This window comes from Cucurbita pepo, chromosome LG11 (assembly GCF_002806865.2).
Source record: "Cucurbita pepo subsp. pepo cultivar mu-cu-16 chromosome LG11, ASM280686v2, whole genome shotgun sequence".
Lineage (NCBI taxonomy): Eukaryota > Viridiplantae > Streptophyta > Magnoliopsida > Cucurbitales > Cucurbitaceae > Cucurbita > Cucurbita pepo.
Genome location: NC_036648.1, coordinates 4,064,521 through 4,073,908, shown reverse-complemented (window position 1 = coordinate 4,073,908; position 9,388 = coordinate 4,064,521).

The following is a 9,388-nucleotide window of genomic DNA, read 5'->3' as shown; positions in this document are numbered from 1 at the left end:
TCGAGAAAAAAAAAACCCAAAACATTTCTTATTTAAGTCACACGCAGCGTAAAAATATTTGCATTGTTGGGTGTTCGTGCACTTGGAGAACGCTGCTAGTTCGATAGGTTTGGTTCATGTGGTTTTGGCTAGTTTGGACAGGTTCAATGGTCTGATTCACTTGGTTTAGTCTAGTCACGATTTAGTTAGACTGGCTTAGTTCAACCACTTTTGTTTTGTTTGATTTTAAGCTCAGCGTGNTTTTTTTTTTTTTTTTTTTTTTTTTTTTTTTTTTTTTTTTTTTTTTTTTTTTTTTCGTTTTAAGTTAGACATGGATAAAGCTGACTTAGGTTGTCTTTAAAAATTAACTAAGTGTTGAACAGAAAAAGTAGGATTTGAAGGATAGTGAACTGTATACAACTATTTGGATTGAGGTAAGTGACTTTTCTATTGGATGTATTTGATGACAGTTAGATAGGTATAATTTTGATTATTCTACGATTGTGTATAAATGAATAGCTTCAAGTACGATTAGGGTAACATACGTGATGATTCTGTTTTCCGGGCATGTCACACACTAGATATACCAGTTTTGAACGATTTTAGGTTCCTCAATTTACATTATATTTTAGTTTGTATGTATGCATATCTAAATTACACAAGGAATTACTTACGGAGTATTTTCGATACTCAATTTTTCAAAACTCTTTTTCTAAAGTAACGTAATGATTCTCGTTGGTTTAAATTTAGTAAAGTTTGATCGTTACAATGTTCATATGTTTACTTTCAACGTTTACTTTCAAATAAACGGAAAAATGTGGTCTTTCTTAAAATTACATTTTCAATCTATTTAAGAAGCATTTGCCCTAATTTCCTTGGGTTTGGAAAATTGGCCTTGAAAATAATGTTATTCAAGAAACCTATATTTGTTTGACCAAAAAACCTACCACATTGAAAAATTAGTCAAATTATAAAAATTATTTTAACCATATATTTATATTTATTTATTTATATTTGTTGTCTTTTTTTTTTTTAATCTATGTTCATCAAATATCAAGGGATTTGTCTAATTTTTAATTTATGATATTAGAGATCGATTAAATTGTTGGATAATAAATGTTGGGTAATAAATGTTTGTGGTAATGACACGTAGTGGGATCGAGTAATTAGCTATTAATATCAACAAAGGAGTGATTGAAATGATTTTATTGTAACTACATATTATGTGATTAGCTAAATAGTCACGAAGGTCATCGTACAGGGCGAGCCTATTTTTATTTCTTGATCCCATAAAGGGCNTTTTTTTTTTTGGCCATATCATGGTCCGTGCCTTTTGAGACATGATCACAAGCATACGAGCTGCTCGGTCAAAGTCTTTATGTGTTGGTTAGGGTTGAGTTAGACGATCCTATTCTAACATTTGGTGACTGTGTGTAGTAGTAATTTAATGCCTTAATTGAAAAACAATGAAGGATATCTACAATGGCGTAACTAAAGAAAAGACTCATAAATAAGCATAGATGGCTAAAGATAGATACCTTAATTACTCATTAATGCTTAATTTTAGTTGTCCTTTTACTAGAGGTTCATTAATATTTCTTAAATTTACTTAACAATGTTGGACTAACTAAATCAATAAAAAGGCTATTAAAGATCTGAATTTTTGTAATACAAATAGGTATATTGTAACGGTTCGTCGTTGGCACTATTCCCTTCTCCCATCGATGGGGGACTCTCAATTCACCCCCCTTCGGGCTCAGCGTCCTTGCTTGCACACCACTTCGTGTCCATCCCCTTTCAGGGCTCAGGCTCTTCATTGGCATATCGCCTCGTATATAGCTTTGATATCACTTGTAACGGCTCAAGCCCACCACTAACAGATATTGTCTTCTTTGGACTTTCCTTTATAAAGGATGTTTCGTTCTCCTCCCAACTAATGTGAGATCTTACACATATATTACTCATAATTACTTTATACGGGAAGAAAGTGAACTTCATATGATCGTCCAGTATGTCACCAAATACTATTCAAAATTATTGTAACGTTCTCATGCCCAAGATTTGGAATTCGGATTCTGCACTTGTGTGCTTCAACATTCCTCTGCATCCCTTACAACATGGTTACGTTATTTATTCATCGGTTCTAAGAGTGAAAACTATCTCCACATACCAGCAAATCATTCCGGCATATTTTATCCTCACTCACATATATCTTAGTAAAATTCTCACAAGGTCATCCAACATAAAATTACTCAAAACAAACCACACTCAATTTTCGAGTTCCTATTCTCAGGATTGTTTTCATTCAAATGTGATCTCGATTCATTCATTTACCTCTCAATTATTCGAGTGTCACAATTACACTAATATCCTTGAATTTTTTATGCAGTAGATAATGTTAAAGTGAAAACAATCAAAATTATTAAATCAATAAATACAAGATTTAGTGTATAAATCCGAACAAAATGATCGTTTGACAGTTTATACTTCAGCGACAATGAAACGTTGTTGAACCTCTCCGACGTTCCATCTAAGATCATATGAATCTTAGAAAACTACAAAATTTCAATCATTTTCTTCTCCAAAATGTGAAAATAATTGGGAATTTTTAAATGNACGGTTTCTATAAAATGTTTGTAGATAATTCATAAAGTTAAAAGGGTGTTAATATTAATTTTAAAATGTTATGGGTATTTTTTAAACATAATAATAACGGTAAATATATTTTTTAAATTTTTTTATTTTCATGGAATTCCAAAGTATTAATAAAATGGGTCATTTTCTTTTCTTTTCTTTTCTTTCATCCCTTTCATACAAGTAAATGTAATTAATTCGATGTCAAAGTATTTCTCGATTTAACGACCCATGTTCGTGATTTAAATCAAGATTCAAAATCCAAATGTGGCACCTAATAGCCCTGACATTTATCTACACTTCCTGTAACATGACTTCTTAAGAGTGAAAACTATCTTCACAGACCAACTTGAGTTCTTTTATCATGTTTTGTCTTCACTCACATGCATCCCAAGAAATTCTTAGAAGGTCATCCAACATGAATTGTTTCAAGTAAATTACGATTAACCATGAAGTTTCAATGAATGAGCCACCGAAAAAGGAGATGCACCTTCCTGGTATACTTAATAACTTTCATTTCTTTTACGTTTTTCTTAGTCATCTTAATGTTAGGATTGCTCTCATTCGGATTTAGTCTCGGTTCATTCATTTTGATTAAGAGAAAAATGAATGATGATTAGATATTAAATTTAATTGAATAAATATTAGAAATTTGGTGCATGTTTTAAAATTATGAGGCTATGACGATAAGCGAAAACGGATTCTCTCCCTAATAAATGTGTTTTAAAACGGGGATGACGACAATATTTAATGGGTACATAACTTTTACAAGAATTAATTTTCCTTTTATTATTATTATTTTTTTTTTTTTTGTTGAAAGTAAAATTTATTATTATAAATAAAGTGAAAAATTAAGGTATTTTTTATTATTATAATATTTCCTAAAATTAATTGAGAAAAAATTGATCATTAATGAAAGTCTAGAATTTTGGGAGACTCTTCTAATCCAAATAAATGTCAACAAAATAATTTTCCAACCAACTTATCAATAATTACAAAAATAAATAAATTATAAATAAATAAATGTTAATTACAAACGTTAGATATTCTTAATTTTTTGAAAAGTAGGGTACGGTTGGGTTGATCGGACCAAAAAACTGTTAACTTGTAAACCAGTCAAACCGAAAATTTTCAATTTTCCAAATATTCAACCCAACCTGATTGGGTAGTCTAGGTTGGCCGAGTTATCGGGTCATATGAACACGACAAAAATTGAAGACCCGATACTTTTCAATTTCGGTTTACACCTGTCGTAATTCAATTTCAAATTACAAGTGGAAAAGAAGGATCCGAACCCATGAGAAATAATAGCGAGAAACAAAGGTGTTTGGTGATTATGTTTGATTTTTGTGGTGAAGAAAGAAGAGTAGTCCTTACTTTGTTTGCAGTCTTGTTGTCCTATTGACTCAATTGGACACATAATGTTTACATTTATTTTGTTTGCATTTTTAACCATTAATGGGGAGTTTTGCATATTCAACAAAGTTGACCAACCAAAAGGACCCTCCGTACAAAGACAAAAATTAATTTGAAAAAAAAAGTAAAAATTATAAATAATAACAATAATAATATCTAGATCCTTGAGATAGATACTATGAATTTTAGAACACTCAAATAAATTGATGAGACATAAATTTGATAAATATAAAAATTAAAAATTTCGGGATTTTTAGAAACATGTTAAAATTAGGAACCTATTTAATATAAAATTAAACGTTTAGGAATTAAAATAGTAATTTAATATTTTTAATATTAAAAAAATATTATTAAAAGTTAGGACCCATTTAATATAAAATTAAACTTAATGTAAAATTTTGATATAATTTAACCTTTTTTTTTGTTATTATATATTGAATTATGTTCAAATTGGACCGCTTTACTTATTTTTAAATATTTATGTGCATGTTACTGGTAACTTTCAAAACAAATGATTGTCGATAACAATTTTATTTTATACGTGAATTAATGTAATAATTAAGAGTCGAAGAATTTAAAATAAAATTCGAAAACTTTAAAGAACTAAAGCTAAATAAACATGAAAATTTCGAGACTATAATATGATCAAATAACAATGTGTTATAATTTTTTCAGTATTCGTTTACAATATATAAGGCATGATTGACTACTAAGATACTATATGAGTAGTTGTTAGTCGAGACAAATTCCAAAATTTTCAAATTCTCCTAATTGAGTGCTAAAATTATATTATATATTATTATGATTAAAATCAACTCGAGAAAAAAAAATCGAATTAGACAAAATTTCCTTTTTTTTTTTTTTTTTTTTGAGAACTTAATTAGAAGATAGGCATGAAAGTACAAAAAATAATTTGATTAATTCAACAAGAATTAAAAAAAAAAATAAATAAATAAATTTCAAAAGTCTAAATTAAAAAAAGAAAAGAATTAAAAAAATTTAATTAAGGATCACTTTTTCACAGAAGCCGTTAAGAGTTGACCACCGTTTAAAGCAATCCAACGGTCATGATGGATTTACCCTTTTTTTTTGTCTCTTTAATTTCAACGACTTTTTATTTATTTATTTATTTATTTATATATTTCGCCTCCACTAATATTCCAATAATGCTCTCCCTCTCCTATTTTCATTTTTTGTTAACTTGTAAACCAGTCAAACCGAAAATTTTCAATTTTCGAAATATTCAACCCAACCTGATTGGGTAGTCTAGGTTGGCCGAGTTATCGAGTCATATGAACAGGACAACAATTGAAGACCCGATACTTTTCAATTTCGGTTTACACGTGTGGTAATTCAATTTCAAATTACAAGTGGAAAAGAAGGATCCAAACCCATGAGAAATAATAGGGAGAAACAAAGGTGTTTGGTGATTATGTTTGATTTTTGTGGTGAAGAAAGAAGAGTAGTCCTTACTTTGTTTGCAGTCTTGTTGTCCTATTGACTCAATTGGACACATAATGTTTACATTTATTTTGTTTGCATTTTTAACCATTAATGGGGAGTTTTGCATATTCAACAAAGTTGACCAACCAAAAGGACCCTCCGTACAAAGACAAAAATTAATTTGAAAAAAAAAGTAAAAATTATAAATAATAACAATAATAATATCTAGATCCTTGAGATAGATACTATGAATTTTAGAACACTCAAATAAATTGATGAGACATAAATTTGATAAATATAAAAATTAAAAATTTCGGGATTTTTAGAAACATGTTAAAATTAGGAACCTATTTAATATAAAATTAAACGTTTAGGAATTAAAATAGTAATTTAATATTTTTAATATTAAAAAAATATTATTAAAAGTTAGGACCCATTTAATATAAAATTAAACTTAATGTAAAATTTTGATATAATTTAACCTTTTTTTTTGTTATTATATATTGAATTATGTTCAAATTGGACCGCTTTACTTATTTTTAAATATTTATGTGCATGTTACTGGTAACTTTCAAAACAAATGATTGTCGATAACAATTTTATTTTATACGTGAATTAATGTAATAATTAAGAGTCGAAGAATTTAAAATAAAATTCGAAAACTTTAAAGAACTAAAGCTAAATAAACATGAAAATTTCGAGACTATAATATGATCAAATAACAATGTGTTATAATTTTTTCAGTATTCGTTTACAATATATAAGGCATGATTGACTACTAAGATACTATATGAGTAGTTGTTAGTCGAGACAAATTCCAAAATTTTCAAATTCTCCTAATTGAGTGCTAAAATTATATTATATATTATTATGATTAAAATCAACTCGAGAAAAAAAAATCGAATTAGACAAAATTTCCTTTTTTTTTTTTTTTTTTTTGAGAACTTAATTAGAAGATAGGCATGAAAGTACAAAAAATAATTTGATTAATTCAACAAGAATTAAAAAAAAAAATAAATAAATAAATTTCAAAAGTCTAAATTAAAAAAAGAAAAGAATTAAAAAAATTTAATTAAGGATCACTTTTTCACAGAAGCCGTTAAGAGTTGACCACCGTTTAAAGCAATCCAACGGTCATGATGGATTTACCCTTTTTTTTTGTCTCTTTAATTTCAACGACTTTTTATTTATTTATTTATTTATTTATATATTTCGCCTCCACTAATATTCCAATAATGCTCTCCCTCTCCTATTTTCATTTTTAATTTTTCTCTTTTTTTCTAATAAATAAATAATATTTATAAAGCCCATTTGTTTTTAAGAGACATCACAATTGAGAAGACTTTGTATACTATTATTGAGGGGTCCACAAGCCAAAAAAATAAAAATAAAAATAAAAAAAATAAAAAAGTCAAATCCCCTAATATTTTTTATTTTTGTTCTTAAACTAATATTTATGTTCCATTATTACTTAATTTTATTTATTTTCTCTCTATTAAAACTAAAATATTTTTTTAAAACCCCAAATAATTTGATCTCCATGTGCTCTAATCTTGTTTGTAGAGATCATTTTTTAAATATTAGATTCTATTAATTACTCAATTATATACACAGTACAACGACATAATTTTTTTTATTTTTTTTATTTTATATTATTTATATCTTATCTATTAGAACGTCAGCTTCATGTTATGCCTAATTTTTTTTAATGAATTTGTGTTATCACTAGTCGAGGGGCCAATACTAGTTCGCCTCCTCTGTCCAATTGACTTATTTAATAAAAATTGAATTATTTTCTGCTCTAAGTAGGGGTGGAAGGAAACGTTCGTTGAATAGAGGCAGAAACTTTAGATTTTAACCTTTCGAATATTTCACAAATTATTTTTTCGATTTTGATACATCGTATTATTTTAAACTGGAAATGAATCTGGACAAATATATAATTACATCGTATTATATTAGTATTTAATTGAAATTTTAATAACTCCAATAATAATTATTAATAATAATAATTTTGTTGCTACATATAGAAAGAGAGGTAAAAAGATTTTGTCTTGCTTATGGAAAAAAGGGGCAATTTCAAAATATATATATATATATATATATATATATATATATATAATAATAATAAATAAATAAATAAATAAATAAAACTTTATACATATCATTCATTGGTTATATCACAATAATTATTTCAACTTAATTTTCAAATAGAAACAAAAAGAAAATAAAAAATACAAATTAATTATGAAACTCACCACTTGATGTCTGCCACGTGGATGGTGATTGTACCTCACCATTTCTAAGTGGAAGAAATTGTCTTGTACTCAAAAGTTAAAATTAATTTGTGTTTAGTTTTTTTAATTTTAAAAGTGATAATCGCGACAAATTAAATTTTTTTAAAATGAATTAATATAAATTTGAATTATATAATAGTAAATTTTATAAAATTTTATTTTACAAATTAAATTTATAATTTTAAAAATTGAAAGACAAAATAAATAAGAGTGTTATGAAACTAACTCAGACTATCTAACTCAAAATTATAAAAGTTGGGTTGAGTTTGATTTTTTTCGATATGAATTGGGTTGATTTAAAAAAAATTGAAAACTTGAGTCGATTTGCAACCTGAAAAACTCGAAAATAGGATTACAACCAATATAATACTTTAAGTCAGAATAATGATGCGTTGTGACTTATGAATACTTGATATTTGAATTTTTATGAGATTTTAGTTATTAATGTAACTGAACAAGTAAGATTTTTTTTTAAAAAAAAAACATCCAGACAATCTAATCCAACTCAATCTCACCCATCTGGAAAATAGAGTGTTGGGTTGAGTTGTGAGTTCTATTCAGGTTATCTAGTCACTAACTCAATTAATCCGAAATTTCTATAATTATTTCAAAAGGTCGAGAAATTGAAAACCATTATTGTACTATACATCCAAAGAGCCAAGAATGTGACGGCTACGTAGAATAGTTTTATTCTCGATCACTACATCCAACGGTGCAAAATTATCGAACACAAAATTCTAATTTGGTTAGTTGAATAGTAAACTTAGAGAGAGAGAGAGAAGAATATGAAGAGAGTGGAGCCCACTNCGGGAAAATATTAAATTAGTTTCAATTTTTTTTTAAAAAAACAAAGAAATAAATGCCTTCTGAACCGTCGAGGGCAACCGACTGTGTCGTAAGGAAACACGTGTCAATATTTGATAGGAGGAAGAGATGTTAAGGGAACTGTCACGAAAAGGTTAGGAGACAGCGCTGTGTGTTTAAAGCGCGTGTACGGTACGGAGATTAGGGTCCCTTTGCCGGCAAATGTGGGATACCTGGCGTGGCGCTGTCACTGACAATCCACTTTGGCACGCCCCTCAATAATACCAATTTAGCATATATATATATTTTTTAATTATATTAAATATTAGTGGATAATATTAATATTTGGGTAAAAATTGTGATACAAATCAAAATTAAATGCTTTAAATGTTATTTATTTTTTAATTTAGGAATAAACCTAAGAATCAATGTTTTCCAAATAATTTAGCTTTAATAATTTGTAGGAATAATAAGAATAATAATAATAAAAAACATTATCCACTTCCTTTTTGATCAATCATGTTCACTAACATGCCTAGCTCCCCACTAACACCACATTAGACATTATGTTTTATGTAATTAATATATTAATCTAAAGAAAAAAATACGACTATACCGAGAAAAAAAAAAGCCAAAACATTTCTTATTTAAGTCACGCACAGGGTAAAAATATTTGCATTGTTGGGTGTTCGTGCATTTGGAGAACGCTGCTACTTCGATAGGTTTGGTTCGTGTGGTTTTGGCTAGTTTGGAAGGGTTCAATGGTCTGATTCACTTGGTTTAGTCTAGTCACGATTTAGTTAGACTGGCTTAGT